At 36.0% G+C, this 23,629-nt stretch overlaps 1 long non-coding RNA gene across 1 annotated transcript; it reads right to left on the reverse strand.

The window, feature by feature from the left end:
• Nucleotides 1-297: 297 nt before the first annotated feature.
• On the reverse strand, nucleotides 298-22,711 carry LOC130456277 (uncharacterized). The gene is made up of 2 exons (XR_008914890.1): nucleotides 22,650-22,711; nucleotides 298-382 (listed from the first exon to the last, which is right to left on the reverse strand). It is a non-coding gene; the product is annotated as an uncharacterized LOC130456277 (long non-coding RNA).
• Nucleotides 22,712-23,629: the final 918 nt, after the last annotated feature.

Consider the following 23,629-nt stretch of genomic DNA (forward strand, 5'->3'; position numbering starts at 1 on the left):
CAGTTTTTTCTGCTCATATTCTCTGACTACAAATTTTCATTGTGAGGGGTGACCTCCATCCCTGTACCACACAAATGTAATGGAATGTGTCTATGTTATTAGCAATGAAGACCACAAACAAAGCAGAGAAACATGGAAAGATTTACATGAATTGATTCAGAGTGAAGAAAGAAGAATCAAAAGAATATGAGTACAATAGTATTTTAGTGCAATGGTACAACAGCAATTAGTACAACTGTGTAAGGTCAAAATACAATGGTCAATTTAGTAACACATTACCAAATTAAAAAGACATACCTGTCCTCTCTTGGCAACCAATTGTTTTTTTTTTCAGGATTGTAGCTTGTTGGGCACTTCATTGGAGCTTTGGTTAAGCTGTTGTCTTGAAACAAAATGTACCATTAGAGGTTTCCAATGTAACCCTACCTTACCTGGGTTGAGATTTATCCCTTGCAGCAAAGAACTAAAAAGAAAAGGGTGGGGGGAAAGTTCTCAAAAGTTAAGACACATATTCATGAAGTCTGACCATACAGCTAGTGTTCATGTCCATAGTCCCCCACTTCTACAAAGAAGATATCAGAGTACATTTTCTTATCTCTTTTCCAGGGACCAGCTTGGTAATTACAATTACACAATATGCTTTCAGTTTTTGTTGTTCTTTTGACTTACATTGTTGTATATATGGCTTTCTTGGTTCTGCTTACTTAAATCTTTATTTATAATGCTTCCCAAACTTTTCTAAATTTTTCATATTATTTTTTTAATTTCACTGAACAGTAACATTGAATATATTTATGAAGTACAGTTTGTTTAGCCATTCTCCAAACAATGGACATTCCTTTAAGCATTGTCATGAATATTTGATCCCCAAACCCTCAATGCCAGGGCTTTCCCTTTGTTGATTCTTTCCTATTTATTGTAAGGCCTCTATATCCAAGAGGAAAACATTCCAAGGCCTCCTGTGGATGGATGAAATCATGGATATAAAGAAATATCTGCTGACATCCATATATTTGTGCTCTCCTTTCTCCCTTGACTTCACAGCCTCTCACCACTCCACAACTTAAAACAAGAGTGAAGATGGAAGCAAAAGAGACCATTTCTGGGAGGCTTCTGCTCTTCACAAACCTGCAATGCTTCAGGTTGACCACTAATAACTGAAACCAAAGCAAAACCAGATAAAGGGGGACTGACTGTGTCCTCTATAAAGCTTGCATTGTATATTTGTTTGCGTGTTATCTCCCTAATTTAAGTATAAGTTCCTTGAGGGAAGGGACTCCTTTTGCCTCTTTTTGTATCTTTAGTTCTACACACAGTGCCTAGCACATAGAAAGCATTTAACAAATGTTTATTAATTGATTGATGTATCTGGGATCTTTCTTTTTTGGCATAGACTGCATTATCCTAAAAGTAGGATCTCTGAAGTGAAAGGTATAGACTTTTTCATCTCTTAGAATAAGGCCAAATTGCTTTCTAGATGATTGAGCCAATTCACAGCTCCAACAAAAATGTATTTGTAGGTCTATCTTTCACACAATCAAAATTAGTTTCTCCTATCTTTGATCATTTTTGACAGTTATCTAAGTGGAATATACAAACTTGGAGTTCTATTTATTTGCATTCCCCATTAATTATTTGAGGCAATCATTCATATGGTTATTAATAATTTTAAGAAAATTTTGTTCATATCCTTTACAACTATACATCAGAATAGCATATGTTTTCATTAGATTCAAATATATCTTGGATCTTAAACTATTTTTTGAGACACTTAGTGAAAATATTCCCTTCAATCCCAATTTGTACCCCAAAGAGAGATAATGAGGAAAAAGACTTGTACAAAAATATTTATAGCCACACTCTTTGTGGTAGCAAAAAAATTGGAAAATGAGGGGATGCCCTTCGATTGGGGAATGGATGAACAAATTGTGGTATATGTTGGTGATGGCATACTATTGTGCTGAAAGGAATAATAAAATGGAGGAATTCCATGTGAACTGGACCAACCTCCAGGAATTGATGTAGAGTGAGAGGAGCAGAACCAGGAGAACATTGTACACAGAGATGGATACGCTGTGGTATAATTAAATGTAATGGACTTCTCTATTAGCAACAATACAATGATCCAGGACAATCCAGAGGAAGTTAGGAGAAAGATCGCTAATCACATCCAGAGAAAGAACTGTGGGAGCAGAAATACATTAGAAAAATATATGATCGATCACGTAGTTAGATGGGGATATGATTAGGTTTTGGTGTTAAAAGATCACTTTACTGCAAATATGAATAACATGGAAATAGGTTTGGAAAAATGATACATGTATAACCCAGTGGAACTGCTTATTGGCTTTGGGAGGGAGGGGAGCAGGGATCACAAATCATGTAACTATGGAAAAAATATTCTAAATAAAAAAACATTTAAAGGATAGGTTCAAAATAGAGAGGCAGTTGATATTATAACCAGACACATTGATGAGATTTGGGATTCAGCCAAGATCTAGTGAACTAAGTGGGTAGGAGAGTTCCATGTTATACTCGGTAACTTTTCCATTAACATGTCCAGATAACTTTTTAATAATAATAATAATAGTTGACATTTATTCAGTACTTTAAGTTTTCAAAGTTCTTTACACACATTATCTTGGTGGAGGCTCAAAACCACCTTGCAAAGTAAATAATACAGGTAATTACCATGCTCATTTTACAGATGAAGAAATTTAGGATGCTCAGAGAAGTATTTGAGTTTTCTATAGTCACACAGTTTGCAGGTATCAGAGGAATCCAGGTCTTGCTGACACCAAGTTCAGCTCAGTCTAGAGTCTTTGACTTCCTTTTCTTTCGTCTTTGACTTCCTTTTCTTTCCCATTTCCCTTCTCCCTAAAAGAGCCTTCTCCTCTAAAGTTACTTTCCTTCTAATCTGTATCTATCTGCTGTGTCGACTAATTTCATTAAGAGAAAACCTCTGAGTAAGTTTTCACCTTTTAGGTCTAAGTAGTTTGCAAGTTTCCCCACCTTTATAGGGACTTAGCATCCCATTGTATCAATTCTAAAAACAGGCCTGGCTCAAAGAACTCCTTGCCCCACCATAAGCATGGATCCAAGTACTTTCTTTGTTTAGCAATGAGCTTTCTCCCCTAAAGCAGTCTTAAGTACAGGTGGAGTAGAGGTCCTCCCATTTCTGATCCTGGCGAGTTCTCACATCAAAATGGGGAATGTTTCTCAGTAGGGAATTTGTTCCATTTAAGAATTCCCTGATGGGGAAATTTTTAACATTCACAAGTCTGAGAGATTTCAAGATTTACAATCCCCCCCTGATGATCATTGGGAGATTAGTCTCCCCATTGATCATTTAACAATCAATTTGTAATCCTAAATGCACTTCTAACTATAGATATACACGATATTCAATTTTCTAAGAGAAATTAGAATAGTGAGAGAGGAAATAGAAAAGAAAATAAAGCAAAACCAATGTTTTGCTAGGTTCATTGACAGAAAGCCAAATTAGGGGCAGTCCCTTTTGGCATAAATGTGTACATTTACAATAAATGTTCAATCAAAGTTCAGTTCAATCAATCATATCCAAAGTTCATTTTTGTTCTTCTTGATGAAGTGTAGGTTTTCCGGCATCTTTCTACAACAGTTCATTCTCTGGATATAAAAGTTTCAAGCTTCTTTCTTGAAGATCTTTTCTCGAACAAAATCAAAACCTTGAATTTTTATAAAAGTACAATCTTAAACAAAAAATCAAAATTCTTGGAATTTTATAAAAATACAATCTCAAACAAAAAATTCAAAATTTCTTAGATTTTAAATTAAAATACAATCCCCCTGAAGTAAGTATTAAAAAACATCAAGTTTAGCTCAGAATGAAATATTCAGTTATGGGGGTGTATGAGTCAATTATCAAAAGAATAGAAAAACAATCAAAAACATAAGGAAAAATTCAAAATAGGCACTTGTATAGGTCCAATATAAAGTAATTTCTATCCCATAAGTCTGTAGGACAGAATGCAGTAATATTTCACTTAACCATTTGTAGCCAAGAGTGCAGGAAGTTGCCATGATATAAGAAGAAAAGAATTAGAATTCTATTATGATGGGTAAATGTCATTCCCTCATCTGATTTTTTCTTCATTCTCAGGGATATAGGGAGCCAGCATGATAGTCAAATTTTGTACTTGTATGAGTACTTCGTAAAAAGTGTAGATACAAGGAAGTCCTACGACTTAACATATGTCAAGCATCGCAACCTTGAGTCTCACATTAGTATTTCATGTGTGCTCTTTTTGGCACTATTCAGGTTAAGTCTGTGCTCCTTGTTTTTTATCCCTTTTTCTGGAATCATACATAAACATTAATCACAGTCCTATAATATTTTATCAATAAATGGCCGGTTCCCATAGTTTAAAGCTTTTACGTATATATTGATATTATAGCAAGAATATATATTAACTTCTATTACTGCAGGAAAAAAATATTAATATTAATTATGTGTACCTTCAGTAAAAAAATGAGAAAAAATCAAATATTGTAATCAAAATAAAGAAAAGAAATAATAAAAATAAGGAAAAAATCAGTAATTCAATGTGTTCTCAAAAAAAAAAAAAACCAGCATCCACTTGTCTAAGGATTATTATCTCCAATGCATGTGATAGGTTTCAGTCAATCAGTCTCAGAAGAAGATGCTTTCTTCACATGTGAGCAGTGAATTCAAGAGTCCTTTTCTCCAATCTTTATGGATGTTGGAGTAGTTAACAATATTTGGAATGGTCCTTCCCACGAAGGCTGAGTTGCTCCGGTATACTTGAAATTCTTAATATAAACTTTATCTCCTGGTTTCAGGTCATGCAGAGAAAAGTCTAGTGGTCCAGCTTGTACTGCAGCTCCGGATTCATGAAGTTCATGTAGTTTGTGCTGTAATTCCTGTATATAGGAAGCAATAGTACTATCTCCCCCTAATAGTGAGGTATATGCTGGGGAGAAAGGCTTAGCCTGTATAGGCAGATGTCCAAAAAGCATCTCAAATGGTGAAATATGTAAGTCTCCTCTAGGCCTGCTTCTAAGATAAAATAGGGCCAAATTTCAGGCCATTTTAAATGGGTCTCAGTGCATAATTTGCCAATCATAGTTTTAAGTTCTTTGTTCATCCTCTCCACTTGGCCTGAGCTCTGGGGATGATAAGGAACATGAAATTTGGGAGTTATTCCCAAGCAAGAATATATCTCATTTAGAATAGAATCAGTAAAATGACTCCCCCTATCGGAATCAATACGTGCTGGCAGGCCAAAACGAGGAATAATTTCCTTTAAAAGTATCTTTGCAACAAAATCCACCATGGCTCAGGTCGCAGGAAATGCTTCCAGCCATCTGGTTAGTTGATCTATAATTACTAGACAAAATTTATAACGTCCAGCCTTTGGCATTACTATGAAATCTATCTGTAGATGTTCAAAAGGTGTGTAAGCCAGAGGACGTCCACCAAAGGCTTTTCCACAAAATGCATGTTGGTTATATGCCTGGCAGGTAGAGCAGGCTGAACACACTTTAGAGGTTATGGTAGTTATACCAGGGGCTATCCATACTCTCTTAACAGAGTCCACGATGCCCTGGGTGCCAAAATGACCATTTTTATGAATAGATTGGCAAATTTGGTTATAGAAACTTCTAGGAAGCAGGGGTTTTCCTTCAGATGACACCCACACTCCATTAATCTGTTTTGCTTTGAATTTTTGTTTCCATTTTTCCACTTCCTTTTCATTATAGGAAAGTGGTAAATTTAAATCATTAGTAGTTATTAATGTTAAAATTAATTCAGGCCCTTCTAGCTTTTTTTTTTTCCCTGCTAGCTTTGCAGTGGCATCCACTCGATCATTTCCTCTAGAGACAGGGTCAGTGCCACCTATATGGGCAGAACAATGAACTACAGCTAGGGCTTCAGGAAGCTGGAGAGCAGAAAGAACTTCATTAATAATTTCTGCATTAGCTATAGATTTTCCAGCTGAGGTTAAGAATCCTCTCTGGAGCCATAACATTCCAACTGAGTGACAAATGCCAAAAGCATATCTAGAATCCGTATAAATTGTTGCCTTTTTATCCTTGGCAATTATACAAGCTTGCTTCAGAGCTATGAGTTCTGCTCCTTGAGTGCAAATGTTAGAAGGTAGTGAAGCTGACCATTCAGTGGCAAATTCTGAGACTACGGCAGCTCCAGTGTAACGTATGCCATCCCTCATAAAAGAGGAACCATCGGTAAATAAAATCAGATCTGCATTGTCTAAGGGAGTGTCCAAGAGATTATCTCGAGGCTTTTCTGCCATGGACACTAATGTTTCACAATTGTGTAATGGTTCTCCTTACGTTGGTAAATCTGGAAGCAAGGTGGCAGGGTTAAGAGTAGTACAATGTTTTAAAGTGATGTTTTCACTATTTAACAAGGTTATTTCATATCTTGTAATTCTCTGATCTGAGAATGCCTGTGTTCTATGTTTTATCAATAATGCTTCTACCTCATGTGGGCACATTATTGTTAATGGACATCCCAATACTAAGTCAACAGTTTTTGTTACTAGTAAGGCTGTAGCAGCTACTCCTCTAAGACATGGTGGTACTCCTGCTGCTACTGGGTCCAATTTAGCAGAATAATAATCAATTGGGCACTGAGAAGGTCCCAAAGTCTGAGTTAACATGCCAGAAGCTACTCCTCTTCGCTCATGCACATACAAAGTAAATGGCTTGTTGTAATCTGGGATGCCTAAAGCAGGGGCAGACATGATAGCCTTTTTTAGATCTGATAGAGCTGTCAAGTATTCAGGCTCTAATTTGAGGGGTTCAGGAACCAAATCCTTTGTTAATGCTTTAAGGGGTTTAGTGATTTCCCCATAGCAAGGAATCCATTGTCTGCAAAACCCTGTTGCTCCTAAAATTGCTCTCAACTGTTTCTTATTAGTAGGAGTGTTTAATTTTGAATATTCTCAATTCGTTTTGGAGAAATATAACGAGCACCCGCAGAGAGGATGAATCCCAAATATTCTACTTTAGGGAGACACCACTGAACTTTATCCTTCGAGATTTTATGTCTTCTTTTGTACAATTCCAAAAGAAGGTGTTTGCTATCTTCTTGACATGTTTTTGTGTCTGTTGAAGCCAAGAGTAGATCATCTACATATTTGATTAATTTACTATTTTAAAATGTTATATTGTCTGTGTCTTGGCTCAAAATTTGCTCAAATAAACTTGGACTTTCCACATAACCCTGTGGCAGCCGACACCAGGTATATTGTGAGCTCTTCCAGGTAAAAGCAAAAATATGCCTGGAGTTCTCATGTATAGGTATGGAAAAGAAAGCTGAACACAAGTCTACTACTGTAAAGTATGTAGCTGTGCTAGGAATAGAGGAGATATTAGTATTTATGTTAGAAACTACGGAGTGTCTCTTTATAACGTGATTATTCACTGCCCTCAGATCCTGTACGAATCTATAGAGGTGCTTGCCATCGGGCCCTCTTTTTGGTTTTTTTAACTGGCAGGATGGGTGTGTTGTATTCAGATTTACAATATATATATATATATATATATATATATATATATATATATATATATATATATATATATATATATATATATATATATATATATATATATATATATATATATATATATAAATGTGTGTGTGTGTGTGTGTGTGTGTATATATGTGTATATATATATATATATATATATATATATATATGGAGAGAGAGAGAGAAATACACCACCTAAACACAGATAAGTTCCTAAGACCAAATTTGATGTGATATAGAAAGTCTTTACCACTTGAGTCTGTGGAATGGAGTTTCCAAATACAGCTTCATTTTAGAAAACACAGGAATAGTCACAAAACCTGAAAGTATGGCTTACAGTAATAGTTCTACTGGGCAATATGTCAAGTTGATTACTCTATACTATGTTCCTGACTAGTGATAGGGCTTTCTAAAAATTGGTTTGTTTTTTTGTTTTGTTTTGCTTTGTTTTTTGACAAAAGGGAAACTATTGAGTCAAGAGGTATTTAAAATCTGGTAGTTAAGAATGTTATTGTAGAAAGATAGTTGTCTTCAAAGTCCTGAGTTCAAGTCTGCTTCTGAACCATATTAGCTGTGTGACCCAGGACAAGTTTTTTTATAATTTCTCTTATTTTAATAACAAATTTCCACATAAATTTTCCAAAGTTATATGATCCATATTGTCTCCCGCCCTTCTCCCCCCACCTCCCAGAGCTGACAAGCAATTCAATCTGGGTTATACATGTATTATAACTGGAAACATATGGACGAGTTTTTTAATCTGACAGTACTCTATGAAAAAAATATCACTTGCAGAGAAGAGACCAACCTGCCTTGGTAGAGCGATTTTCCTTTCCTAAGTGTTCTCTATTAAATGAAATAATAATCTAGTCCCTATCTTTATCCTCATGGTAATTAGTATCTTGAAAGAAAAGTAAAGTATATTTTTTCCAATCCTCAGGGAAATTTTAATATTTTTACAAGATAAAAATTAAAAAATGAATATTTAACATTTAGGCAAGAAAATACTTCTCTGAAAAGATCACAAAGTTATAGATTTAGAGAGAGAAGTTTAAACTCCTTCCCAGTGCCACTTTATAGATGAGGAAACTGAAGTCCAGAGAGAGGTTAAGTGGTTTGCCCAGTATCACACATCTAGGAAGTGTCTGAGGCAAGACTTGAACCCCAATTGATTTTGTAGCTATTTTGTCATGAAGTTTGGATTTGGTGGTGATACATTATTTTTTCAAATATAAAAGGTCCAAATTTCAAGAACAACTTCTAAATAAACCCAGGCAGACTTAGTCAACACTGCACAGTCCCTTCTAAAACAGAAAAATGCTAATTAATTTATAGTAAATATTTAAAAATTGTTTTATATCCCATTTCACCAGAAGCAGTTATAAGAGAAAAGTGTGTTTTACAGTCCTAAGAAAGGCAATAAATGTCAGACACACAGATACAGTTCTAAGTTTAGGAACACCCAGGGTAACTCTCATAAGGAAAACCTTACACAAACACCAAATGAAAAGACATGTTTTCTAAGCACAGTCAGGGGACTGTTTTTAACTCCATGTGTAATATAGGTGAGATAGAGGGTTAAGAGCTCCAAGTGCCATGGTCTGACAATAAACCCCCTGTGAGTGTGTAGTTTGATGGGGTGTTAATTGAGTAGCAGGTGAACACCAGTAGAAAGCACAGAGGGTGTGTGTAGGGGGAGGGAGGAGGCCTTTTCCTTGATGAAGGAACATAAAAATGCTGAGCTTTGTAATAAGGGAAAAAAGCAAAGTGCAGTTTATTTCTCTGACTTTGCTATTTGCACAACACCAAGGCCTTCTCAAGCTTATTGTTCCTGTTCAGCATAACAAGATGACTTCTGAAATGTGTGGGTGGTTATGTAAGCAGGTGGTCGGCTAACATTTTTAAAGCTTATCCACATTTATGAGTCTTTTGAAATGAGATTGTCTTTTCAAAGAAAAAGATTCTCTCTCTTCTTTCTCTTCTCCCTCTTCCTCTCACTCCTTGCTGTCTCTTTCTCTGTTTCTGTCTTTGTTTCTGTCTCTTTCTTTCAGTATCTCTCTCTATGTCTCTTTTTTTCTCTCTCTCTCTCTATCTTTCTCAGTTCTAGTTCCAGTTGGGTGAAAAATATCTAGATTTTTAAGTATAAGTTGAGTTGTTCCTTTTGTGGGACAAAAATATTCCTAAAATTACAGAAACGTAAATAAAAGGAAATGAGAGGCAAGGGAATGAAAGGCAATATGATATAGTATCTCTAGAAAATTAGCTTTGAAGTCAGGGAAATTTGGTATACAAGCAATGAATTTGGAATCAAAGGATACAGATTCAAATCACCATCTCTCTGGATCCCAGTCTCCTTATCCATAAAATGAGTGAGTTGATGTGATTGGATGCACTGTAAGGGACCTTCTACCTAATAAAATCTGTGCCTAGGGGAGATTGGGTCATTACCACAAGATTTTCAAGTGTATATCACCATATGTTATCAGTCTCACTATGAGTGAAATCAATCTTGCAATTTAAGAACCCTTACAAAAAGCCGAAAAATCCTTTGTCATATGCCTCAAATCTTACCCCAAATTAATTCATTTTCTGATTTAAAATGAGAAACTAACTATTTTCAATGACTTCAGCATAAGGAATAAAATGTCCTTTTTCAAAGTATACATGCTTGAAGTCATACTTCTGGATTTTTTTTTCAGATTTAGAAGGTTCTACAAACATCTAGTCTCTCTATATTCATTTTCTGAATCTATCACAGGTTTACTGACCAAGTAGGAAAAATGAGAAGTAATATATAGGCTGAATGCTATCCCAGAGCTCCTGAGAATCTGAGATGATAGATAGATAGATAGATAGATAGATAGATAGATAGATAGATAGATAGATGGATGGATGGATGGATAGATGGATGGATGGAGAGGGAGGAGGGAGGGAGAAGAAGGGAGGGAGAGAGATAGGTAGGTTAGGTAAAGAAGTAAGTAGAGAGGTAAGTAGAGATAGATGATATATAGAAAGAAATCCATAAAGCAAGATTTCTAGGGCACTGGTTGGATCCTCTATGGAATATTAAAGGAAAGTCAAGAAAGGGGGGGAAACCATGAGGGTCTGGAGTCTTCACTAAATAAAAAGGTGCCTACAAGTATGAACTCAGGGGATCTATCAAAGTTTGAAAGTATTTAGCATTCCTGGACCAGAACCTACAGCTCCTTTCTTTCTATTTTGAGCTTGTTTCACCAAACCCCAGTGCCTCCACCTGCTCCCAACTATAGGAACATCTCATTTTGGCTATGATTATAGGGAGTACATTCTTGAGTGACTATCAAGTTCCTTAGGGAATATCTTTAAAAGTACTTTCTTTTCCTTTTTTTTTAAAATTTTCACCTCAAAACCGAGATCTAATAACTCTCCTCAATTCTGACATTCATTTGTTGATGAGAAATTTGGATGACTCAGTTTACCTCTGCCCTTTAAGAATCCTCAGTGCCAAGCACCCCTGTTTTGAGGTTGAATTATGGACTTTGGAGCTGTTTGGAAACCCTTAGCTAGGTGAGATTTGTGGACATAGCTAAGTGCCTTTTATTTGTTTTGGAGGCTTCTCTTATTGTGATAAGTCTCCTCTCAGAAGCCCAGCTCCTCAGTTTGACCCTTGCCTTTGATATGATTCAGTTGACCCCTAGGTGACACCCCTGAGGCTGGGTGCAAAGAGGTTTGCAACCTGTTTGTGGTTTGTCTCTGCAGGCTTACCCTAGCAAATTTTCTGAAGGGCATAAGAGACCCCCCCCAGTTCAATTTCTCTTCGGAGTTGGCACTTAGCATGGTGTTTTCTCCTTGGGCAGTGTAGGAATTGCAGGGATGTGGTTCCCAGAGTCCCCAGGGTGTGGGCCCTGTGTGGTAGTTGGCACTGTGCTCTGTGTGGTGGCTGGAGCATGAACCCATCCCTATTCTTGATTAAAGAGTGGTTTTTCTAACTACTTTGGTAGTTCTGTGTTATTTCCAAGTCAACAAAATCCACTGCCTGAGTGCCTTTACACAGGCTGTATACCCCAGTCCTGAAATGCTCTCCATCATCATCTCCATTACCTCAATACAAGAGCTAGCTCTTTCCTAATTCTCCTGTTACCCCTTTCCCAAGTCCCAGTTTGTAGAAATTTTCTCTAAAAATTCTCTTTACTTATCTGTGTCCATGGCATTGCCTCCCAGGAGTGTTTAAGCTCCTTGAGGGTAAAGACTATTTTCATTTTTGTCTTCATATCCTCAGAGACTAGTATAGTACCAGATTTTTTTTAAATGTTCTTTCAGTTGAATTGAATCTCTTTTCATATGTTCTTTGTATATTTATTTCACATCTCCCTCCATACATCAGTAAGAGAAATATACACCTAGTATGAATCTTAGACATCATCCACTATAGAGGTTTGGGGGTTTTCTTGTTTGTGGCATGGACCCCTTTGTCAATATGGCAAAGTCTAGTGGCCCCTTCTTAAATCTGGTAAATAAAATTCATAGGATTACAAAACAAAGCAATTACATTGAAATACAACCAAGTCCTTTTTTTTTTTTAAGTTCATGAACTCTAGGTTAAGAGCTCATGTCGGCAACTTTCCCCTCCCTCATTTTATAGATGAAAAACCTGAGTCCAAGGTAAGTCAGACTATTTGCTTGAAATCTCAAATCATTGTTTGTAGGACTGGGACTTCTTTAGAATCAAGTTTCTTGGTAGAAGAGATTTTCTTTTCCTGAAGAGGAACATACATAACCCTGCTTTCCATTCATCACAGTACCTAGTAGGTTGTCCTGCACACAATAGGCTTTCAATAAAAACTTGTTCCTAAATTGACTGATAGAACCGTTCTGTAGTGTTTCTACTACTTTCCTCTCCAAAGCAGAAAGTTTATTTAGATGCATATTGTATCACCAGTGGGATTTTTTTAAGCAACATGCTAATATCAGTATATCAGTGTAAATACACCTGCAATTGTCAGTTAACCTTATGCTATTATTTTCAGAGCGCCTGCGGCAGTATAACAGTACTGTCAGATGAAAAAAGATACATAGAACAAGGCATTTCCACATTCTTTTTCCACGAGCCAAGACACAAAATGGGCTCATTATCAACATGTGGTTGCCTACAGTTCAATATTAATATATCTTTAGCTCTCCAATAACTGCTGTGGATTTGTGTAATTCAGCAAAATGTAAACATGTGTTCCCCCAGGAACAATACCCTTCAAGGCAAATGGGATTTTTTCCCCCCATTCTCCCTCGAAATAAACTAATCAAGCTTAAAAATTTCAGTGTGCAGTAATTCTGGAGAGGGACACTTTGTTTTTTGAAGACCATGAACCCATCAGTAACCTACTAGTTCAAGGAAACAGACTGCTTGGATCTATGAGGACCATAAACATTCCAGTTGGGGAAAGGATATTCTTGGTTTTTAAGTTCTTAGTGAGTTTGTATTACCTTTTACCATCCATAGATCACAAAATATTTTGCAGTTTTTTACAATGCCCAGCTTTAATTCAATCTTGGAGCAAAGAGTGTAGTGTGAGGTTAAACTGAGGAAGAATGTGATGAGGAAGAAAGGGGATGAAACTGCTTCAAACAGTTATCTTCAAACCAATCTAAGGTCTATTGCTAGAGGTCCCCTTTAAGGTTTTTAGGTTTAATTCAAGTGTTTTATTTTTACATCACAAATATTTCCATATTACCCTGACCCATGAAAGCTAGGTGACAAAGTGATTAGAGGGAGTAGGCCTGGGGTAAGGAAGACTCATATTTCTAAGTTCAAATCTGGCCTCAAGGGCAAGGCACATAATCCTGTTTACTTCAGTTTCTTCATCTGTAAAATGACCTAGAGAAGGGAATGGCAAACCATGCCAGTATCTTTGCCAAGAAAACTCCAAATGGGATCACAAAGAGTTGGATGAATCATTAACAAAACAATAAAGCAAAACTAACAGAAAAATGACCTCATGTGAAAGTGTTTACAATATTTCACACTTATACTGCCCAACTTCTCTATTATAAAGAGATTTTTAAACTGATAGAACTTTATTTTTTCTTCCTTTCACACCCTATTCCACATCCCTCATTGGGGGGGAAAAAAAAGAAAAGAAATTCCATTTAAAAATATACAGAGCCAAGAAAAACAAATTCCCTCATTGGCTCTGTAAACAAGTCTCATTCTGAAGGCTGAGTCCTTCACCTTTCTGCCTGAAAGTGACTGGTATACTTCAGCACTGGTCCTTAGGAATCATGAACTGTCAGTGCATTGATCATAATTCTTTTTTTTTTTTAAGGATTTGAATTTATTTAGTCAATTTAGAACATTATTCCTTGGTTACAATAATCACATTATTCCCTCCCTCTCCCCCACCTACCCTTCCCACAGCTGCACAATTTCATTGAGTATTACTTGTGTCCTTGATCAGAACCTATTTCCATGTTGTCGGTGTTTGCATTAGGATGTTCATTTAAAGTCTACATCCCCAGCCGATAATGCACAAAGACAATAGTCATTCTTGGTCACCGAGAGACTACCACTATCCCCAGCCTTCCATACATGTATTCAATCAGTTGGTTTCCTTCAGTGTTTCTACTCCCACAGTTTTCCCTCTGAATGTGGATAGAGGTTTTTCTCCTAGATTCCTCCAACTTGTTCAGGATCACTGCATTGCCACTAATGGAGAAGTCCATTATATTCGATTGTAGGACAGTGTATCAGTCTCTGTGTATAATGTTCTCCTGGATCTGCTCCTCTCACTCTGCATCAATTCCTGGAGGTCTTTCCAGTTCCCATGGAATTTCTCCACCTTATTATTCCTTTGAGCACAGTAGTATTCCATCACCAACATATACCACAATTTGTTCAGCCATTCCCCAATTGAAGGGCATCCCCTCATTTCCCAATTTTTTGCCACCACAAAGAGGACAGTTATGAATATTTTTGTACATGTATTTTTCCTTATTATCTCTTTGGGGTACAAATCCAGCAGTGCTATGGCTGGATCAAAAGGCAGATATTCTTTTGTTGCCCTTTGGGCATAGTTCCAAATTGCCCTCCAGAATGGTTGGATCAATTCACAACTCCACCAGCAATGCATTAATGTCCCAACTTTGCCATGTCCCCTCCAGCATTCATTACTTTCCATTGCTGTCATGTTAGCCAATCTGCTAGGTGTGAGGTGATACCTCAGAGTTGTTTTGATTTGCATTTCTTTGATTATAAGAGATTTAGAACACTTTTTCATGTGCTTATTTATAGTTTTGATTTCTTTAACTGAAAATTGCCTATTCATGTCCCTTGCCCATTTATCAATTGGAGAATGGCTTGATTTTTTTGTACCATTGGTTTAGCTCTTTATAAATTTGAGAAATTAGACCTTTGTCAGAGGTTTTTGTTATGAAGATTGTTTCCCAATTTGTTGTTTCCCTTCTAATTTTGGATGCATTACTTTTGTTTGTACAAAAACTTTTTAATTTGATATAATCAAAATAATTGATTTTGATCATATTTCTTAAAGCTTTCAAATTCACTTTTACAGTGTAGTTGTATAAATTGTCCTTCATCAGCTTATAAAAATCTTCAAAATTATCTATTTTTAATATATATGTTATATTTAATCCTAACCCTAACCTTAACCCTAACCCTAACCCTACCCCCTCCACCCACCCTTGGGCTGGTTTAGTCAGGAAACTCCCTTCCTTACAAAGGACAATGTTGTCCCAACATCATGGCAAATCACCTGAAGTTCATTGCCAGGACTGTGATGGTACAGGAAGGGAATGTGGGAGGTGCATACAGGACTTTGAACAGACACAACATATAAAGGACAGGCAGTTTCTGAAGAGACTAGAACATAAGGGTAGAATTCTTTTCATGGGTCGGCTTATTGATGACATCAAAGGGAGGAGATAGTATGAGAAGCCATGTTGTCAATGACAGAGAGAGAGCTATGAGATGTCAGCACATCTACAACATGGAAATGGCATGAAAAATTAATTTCTTGAGGCCTTGAGGCACAAGAATCGAATGGATCCATGGCAGAGCTGCTGAGGCCAGTGGGTATAAAGAGACCCAATGTGAAAACTCCCTGGTAGGCAGTAACTATGTTTTCAAAGGTTTCTTATAGGAGTCTCAAAAACTGGAGAATTTACTTTCCTCTTTCCACCTTTTCAATCTTAATATATTCCCATACATACATATATACTTGCATGCATGCCAGGTTTAGCCCCATATCAGTGACATCATTAAATGTTCCTCACTCCTATGTCTTTGATACATAGACAACCCCACAGCACTATTCCTTACCATTCTAAAGGAGAGAGGGAGGGCAGACTTCAAAAATGAATTAGTGGAATATAACACTTTATTCCTTGACCCCAAATAGTTCCCAGTAAGGAAAACTGAGAGCTATAGACAAGAAAGGCTCCCTAGCATTACTTGGAAAAATTATCTATTCTTTCTAATGAATAATTTCCTAAACTGAAAAAGGGTTCTGCTCCTTTGTTGGAATACATTCTACTTTTGAAGCATCTAAAAAAAATAAAATAAAATAAAATAAAAATGATATTTATATAGGTTTAGATATATATATGTGTGTATATATATATATATATATGCTATAATTTAAATTGCTCTTCTGATTTTCCTCATGTCACTTGGATTCAACTTAAACAACTCTTCATGTTTCTTTGAAATCATCTATTTCCTCATTTCTTACAGCATAATACTATTCCATCATATTCAAGTAATATCATTTATCTATTCTTTAAATGATAGACATCCCTTTGTCATGAGCATTGTACCCCCAGAAACTCAGACAAACTATTATCAGGGAAATTCCTTTTTCTCCCTTACACCCTCTGACTCCCAACCCAAAACATCTGACCCTGAGAGGATTATCCTCCTTTGATTGTCCCATTGATCTAAGTCATGTGAACCACCCCCATGCCTTCAGAGAAAACTCCTCCCCAACCCATTGCCCCAGAGTCAAGTCCTCATTGAATATAAAAACTCCAGAACTGAGCCATTTGGGGAGCAACCTCCCAGGGCTCCACTCATGCTGTCTTGCTTGCCAAAATTTCAACATTACTAATAAATCTCTCTTTACTTTTAAGTTAACTTTTGGAGTCTTGCATTCTTGCAAAAGGTATCCTTCCTGATCCCCATGGGTACACCTCTGCACCCCACAACACCCTTAGTTTCCATCTTTTTTGTCACCAAAAAACATTTCTATAAATACTTTCGTACACATAGGATCTTTTGGTCTCTTTATCTCTTTTGGATATAGGCCTGTTAATGCTACAGTTGAGCCATAGAGTATACATTGTTTAGTAACTTTTTGTGAATAATTCTAAATTGATTTTTAGAATGGATGTATTTATTTGTAAAACTGTATACTTTTAAGGCTTAGAAAATATATACAGGTAGCTAGGTGGCTCAGTGGATAAAGAACCAGGCCTGGAGCTGGGACCTGGGCTCAAACATGACTTAGATACTTCCTAATTGTGCAACCCTGGACAAGTCATTTAACCTCAGTTGCCTAGTCTTTATCACTCTCCTGACTTAGAACTGATACTTATTATTGATTCTAAAGCAGAAGATAAGAGTTAAAAAAGAAAAAGAAAATATCTAAAGGGTCCATGATTAATAGTTAGCTAGTAACATTGTTTTTTTTTCCTTTGGTGGAAGAGAACAACCTGGATCTCTCATTTCATGCCAGCATGGGAACTACCTCCAGTAATGCAGATCAGTCACTTATCCCTAACTTAAATCTTGGGGTAATGAGAAGTTAAATGAAATAAAAATCCATAGTCACATAGCTAGTAAATGTCAGAGGTAAGATTTGAACCCAAGTATTCCTGACTCCAAAACTTATGTATGTTCTGTTACTGTGCAGGCTTCCTTTTATATGGTAACAAAAAAAAAAAATCATCAAGCATTTTATCATTTGTATTTCTCTATTAACTATCCATTTAAAAAAGTGCAGAATGACACAGAATAGTTGTTCATAGCTCAAGCCCTAATCAGTTGTCTTCTCCTAATTTATTTATAGAACCAGTGACTAGCAATACAGTTCTAGTTAACCACTTAATGTCAATTATCTTTTACAGACTTCCTACATGATCTTAGCCTATTAAGCTTAAACTTAATAGTAACATCCTTGCCAGATTTTTCTGGTTTGGAGTCTGGGGTCCATTTTTCTAAATCTGTGATACTGGCTTGGCTAACACAACCAATTTAGATTCTTGGACTCTTAGATCCCTGGAATTAATATTCCTAGTCCAAGTCAGAGACTCATTCAATTCAATTCAGTAAACATTTAAGTACATACTAAGTGCCACAAGCACTGTGCTAAGCCCTTGGAGAAATGAAAGAAGCAAAAGATAGTCCCTGCCCTCAAGGAGCTTAAAATTTATTTGAGAAGCCATACTCAGTGGAACTAGAACAGAAATGAATCAACAAGGACATAAAAAATTCAGGACCTTGGTAGCCCTATAGCCCTTCCTTTATGCCATAGTTTCTTAATAGAAGCCTTTAGTAAAGGAATCATCTCACTTCCTCAGACTTGAAAGCATTACAATAATTGCTGGTGTTGATCTTTTGAAAATGCTGACCGGTTTTGGTTGCACAGCCAATGTTAGAAAGGTTTCTCCCAACCAGCTATAGGCCAACCAGAACCAAATGCAGGAAGTCCATAAATTATCCAGTCACCATGATTCTCCTGGACACAGCTACTTGGTGTCCATCATAGACAGTAACATTAAAGAAGTCTGAGCTTATCCCCAACTTTTTCATTCAAACAAAAGCAAATTACAAGTTCTAAGGCAAAGAATGCCCTTTCTACCCCATAGATCAATCAATATATGAGGTTTAGGAAGAATTTTCTTGAAAGGGAGGTTATTTATAATGCCTTTCCAGTTTTCTTATACTTTACTCCCCCTTACTCTCACAGTGATCCACTAATATTGATTTCCTTGCAATTTCTCACATGTGATACTCCATCTGCTAACTTCAGGAATTTCCCCTGGTTATTCCTTATGGATGGAATTCTTACCCTTCTCATTTCTGCCTCCTACCTCCCCTGGCTTTCTTCATGTCTCAGCTAAAAGAAACTACAAAAATCTTCATCAAGAAGCCTTTTTTCAATCCTCAATTTCAGTACTTTCCCTCTAGGATTACCTTTTATTCAGTCTGAATATGTTGCTTTTGTGCCTAATTGTTCTCATGTTGTCTCCTCCATTAGATTCCCTTTCCTTGAGAACAGAGATGATGTTTGTGCTTTGTTTGGCTCTCCAGTTCCTAACCCAGTTCTGGCACATAATAATAAATGCTTGCTGATTCAAGTTGATTTTGTCCAAAAGAGTAAGAATTTGCAATTCACCCAATGTTATGGTACATCATTTGTAATATCAAGCCAAAGATTTTGGAATCTTTAACTGAGAATAATCTTCTGAAGGCTATTTATATTTCCAAAAGATATGCCCCAAACCCTTTTAATATTCTCTAAGTGTTATAAGAAAAGAGAAATTTTCTTCTGTACCCAGTGTGGTATATTAGTCCCAGAGACTAAGGAGCATAGTGGAACCAGACCTAGAGGCAGTAATGAATTGTTTCATCATTTCTGGAGCCCATACCTGTACCTTAAAATTTCACAAATAAAAATAGTGATCCCTCACTATATCGCAATTCACTTATCATGGCTTCATTATATTATGGGTTTTTAAATATATATATATATGTATATACATATATATATATATATATGTATGTATTTGGTATGGCGGAGTTACATTCATCATGGCACACTATTGGTGGATGGAATGAAAGGCAACTAACCACAGCACTGTGTTCCACATCCTGAGTGCTGATTTGCTCAGTGACTGTAGGGGTGGGAAAAGGTTTATATGAGAGTGGGAAGGGTTTATAAAACCTTAAAATATATATAAATAATAAAATAAATATAATACCACTACTTCACAGATTTTCACCTGTCATGGAGGTCTCTGGAATGTAACTCCTGCAATAGGTGAGGGAGCACTGTAATTCTGAGATATCATGAATGGATTATTTATGCTTGAGTGTGTACATAGTGCAATAGAAAGAACATTCAACTTGGAACACTGACTATGGAGTCATGTGACTTAAATTTAAGTCTCATCTCTATCATTTGCTACCTGTGTGACCCTAGACAAACAATTTAACTTCTTTAGCCCTGTTTCCTTATTTGTAAAAAGAAGAAATCACAGTTTGATGACCTATGGAAGACTATAGAATGATCCATCTAATAGATAGGAAACAAACTGGAGAGAATAATATCTGGAAAAAATAGGCAAGAGTACCCAGAAAGGAAAAGGTTGGTTAATAAATAGCATTAAATGCTAGGAAAGATTTTACTGAAGGGTGGTGTATAGAAGGTAGATATTAGGGAAACAGATCTTGATTTTAAAGAATTGTAATGTTGAAAATATACAAGACCAGCAGCCAAAAGTTCCAAGATGTTTTTGGAACTTTTATTTGACCTTCCTCTAAGGACTGGTAACCCATTCTTAGATACTTGACATCTAAAAACATACTGCATTTCACATTTTTATCTACAGTAGACAACAGAACCTTCCTAGTCTTTTTAGAATCTAAAACTCTTCCCTTTTCCAAAACACATTTGACTCATCTTTCAATATTTCTTGTATCAACAATATACTTAAATTTGATCTGATATCAAAGGTCAATTTTCTATGAATTCAATTCAGGGAGTGAAGATGTATAAAAATATTTTTCTATCCATATCTCCTTATAGAATAGAATACAAAGGGAATTTCACTATACAATTCATAATTCTAGAAGGCAATTTCTCATATCCCTATCTTAGAATTAAGAATATAATACTAATACTAGAATGGTAAGGATTTTTCAAGGAACTCAACAAATTTTAATTGATCTGTCTTTCAATGTTTTTTTAAAAGATACTTTTATTATGAACTTAAATATCAATAGATATAAATATTTTAATAAACAAAAAACTAAATTTTATATTAAAATGAACTTTTATTATATGGAGATTATTTAAAATATCTACTAAATGGAAATGTGAATGATAATGTAGTAGAAAAAACAATGATTTTATGGGCAAAAAGCACCAAGATGAGATTCTCTCACAGATACTTATTAATTGTGTGACTTTGGGCAAGTTAATTTGCTTTTCTAAGCTTTTGTTTACTCATATGCCAATGAAGAAACTATCGAGGATGCTTTTTTGAGGTCTTTCCAGATCTATGATCCTAATTTAGCAGAGTAATGGCAAAACCATCCTACTTGCCATATCCCCTCCAAGTATACTTTTAATGTTTTATTGACTTTTTTCTTTCTGTCCTTTGTTTTTCAGCATCATTATCACCATCCACCAATTCTGTCCCTGACCATAGGAGCCCTCCTTTGTAACAAATAACTGTAATCCATTCTGCCATTTTGATTATTGTTAATTGTAATCAAGGTGGTAGGTTAAATTTCCATATGATTCAGGGTGTTTTACTAGCTGTCACAAGCTCTTTCTTAACTTTGATCAAACATTCACAGATCTATGCCTTTGTAATCAAATAAGGGATATGATATGAGCATGTGAGTGGATAAGGAGAAACTCCAATGATCATCCTGGGAAAACATTTCAGAATACAAAACTACTCATAATGGATCTGAAGCATTATCTTCTCTGAGAAGTCCAATACATTTCTTCACTAGGATGATGACCAGTTAAAGTTTCAATTAAATTATCATGCATGGTTATTCACTGCAGAATTACCCTACTGTAGACTTCTTCCCAGTCTTCCTAATACATGGAACATTGATTCAATAATGGTGGTCCTCAGGAACCTAAAAGACCCTCTTTAGATATAATGGGACATCTATGAATTATAAGGGTAACCATGGTTGTTTCTGTGGGGTTCAATGTTTCATAAAAGAGACTTCCTGTTTGTGAAGCCCAGGTAGGGCACAGTCTGGGTTTTTGAAGATTCTGGTGTTTTTGTTATTGCTTACTCCCTCCCCCAGTTAGAGAGCAAGTTGGTTTTGGAGGTAGGGATAAAGAAAGCAAACCTAATGGCTATCTCTACAGGTGAATTAGTACACCTCTGAAAAGAGAGAACTCTGCCTAAGTTCTCTGCTCAACTCTGAATAGAATTACCTCTGTGTCAGTCAGTCAAGGTACTTTAAAATACCTGTGCTCCTAAAGCCAATGTGTCATTATAGATTTAGCACTACTAGCAGCGCTCTCTTTGTCAAACAATGAAGCAATATGACTAATTAACGCTCACTGGGGAGCCTGAAATAATGATGCCTCTCTCTTCCTCGAGCCAATTACCCCAAATATTCAGATTAGCTACCTACTATTTCACTGAAAGAAGTGTCTGGAATTTTTTTTTTTCAATTCAGGCATTATGTATCACGTAGCGTCACGTTATGTGATGTTATGTCACCACCTGACAGCTTACAACTAGGGGTATGCTGAATATATTGGGTAGTTAATACCTGCCTGAATTAACAAGACAACCAACTTTCCAAAGAAAGAAAGTCGGAGAGATATCTGCTGTACCTCCTGGGATATCTGGAGGGAGAATATGTTTGATTGACTCAATCAACCACTGTGTGTCACTGTTGCTTCTCATAAAGACACATGAAAGAGTATTTGTCCACAGAGATGGCAAGTACATCTACATATAAACTAGAGTTGAGGATGTATGTGTTCAGGTATGGATCTGACTTTTTAACAGGTCTTGGGTTTCAGTATTTTCCAATTTTCTCAGACCATTGTCTGAGATGGAACAAGAACTAGAAATTAACTAGCCTGAAAATGAATCAGTCTAGGAGACTATGTTTCCTTCTAATAGTAAGTACTCTTATTTGAGGACTTCATACTGTTTTATGTGATTCCCAAAATCAGTACAAATTTGTCTTTTGTTTGCAGTATATTTATATGAAACAAAATATTGCATTTTTATTCATTTAAGATTTCTATCTATTGAATATAACCCCATATTTCCTCTTGAATCAAGCATGTATGTACATGGGCTTCAAAGTATAAAATGGCAACATACCTTTTATTTTATTGGTCTGAACCATCATCTCTGGAAAATAGAATTCCACATTTAATTTTTTCTGCAAAAGTAAAGAAATAATGATTATAGACAATTCTCTAAAACTATGTCAAATTAGTTCCTGATTTGACTTGGTAGATGGAATTCCTATACTAGAAGTTGCCTACAACAAAGAAATAATAATTCCAGATCAAAATGACAATGATAATTGCTCAAAGTTTAATGCCTAATACATGGGCATCAAAATATGGAAAGAACCTTTCTTCAAAATACTCTTTTGAGCTAGAATGAGTTTTATTATTCCTGTTTTACAAATGAAGAAACTGTTATTTTTTTCCTTTTTTGAAATTTTAATTTACCTTATAGCTTATAAAATCTGAACTTTACACAGGTTTTGAAAAAATATTTTAAAATCAAAGAAGCATTTACAAGATTGTTATATACATACATATATGCATATTCCATTGGATCATACAAATTCATAAAATATAACTTTTTCTCCATGTTTCAATTCATTTTTTTAATATATTTTATTTGATCATTTCCAAGCATTTTTCGTTAAAGACATAGATCATTTTCTTTTCCTCCCCCTCACCCCCCATAACCGACGCATAAGTCCACTGGGCATTAGATGTTTTCTTGATTTGAACCCATTGCTTTGTTGATAGTATTTGCATTAGAGTGTTCATTTAGAGTCTATCCTCTGTCATGTCCCCTCAACCTCAGTATTCAGGCAGTTGCTTTTTCTCGGTGTTTCCACTCCCATAGTTTATCCTTTGCTTATGAATGGTGTTTTTTTTTTTCTCCTGGATCCCTGCAAGTTGTTCAGGGACATTACACCACTACTAATGGAGAAGTCCATTATGTTCGATTATACCACAGTGTATTAGTCTCTGTGTACAATGTTCTCCTGGTTCTGCTCCTCTCGCTCTGCATCACTTCCTGGAGGTTGTTCCAGTCTCCATGGAACTTCTCCACTT

The sequence above is a fragment of the Monodelphis domestica genome, chromosome 1 (assembly GCF_027887165.1).
Source record: "Monodelphis domestica isolate mMonDom1 chromosome 1, mMonDom1.pri, whole genome shotgun sequence".
Lineage (NCBI taxonomy): Eukaryota > Metazoa > Chordata > Mammalia > Didelphimorphia > Didelphidae > Monodelphis > Monodelphis domestica.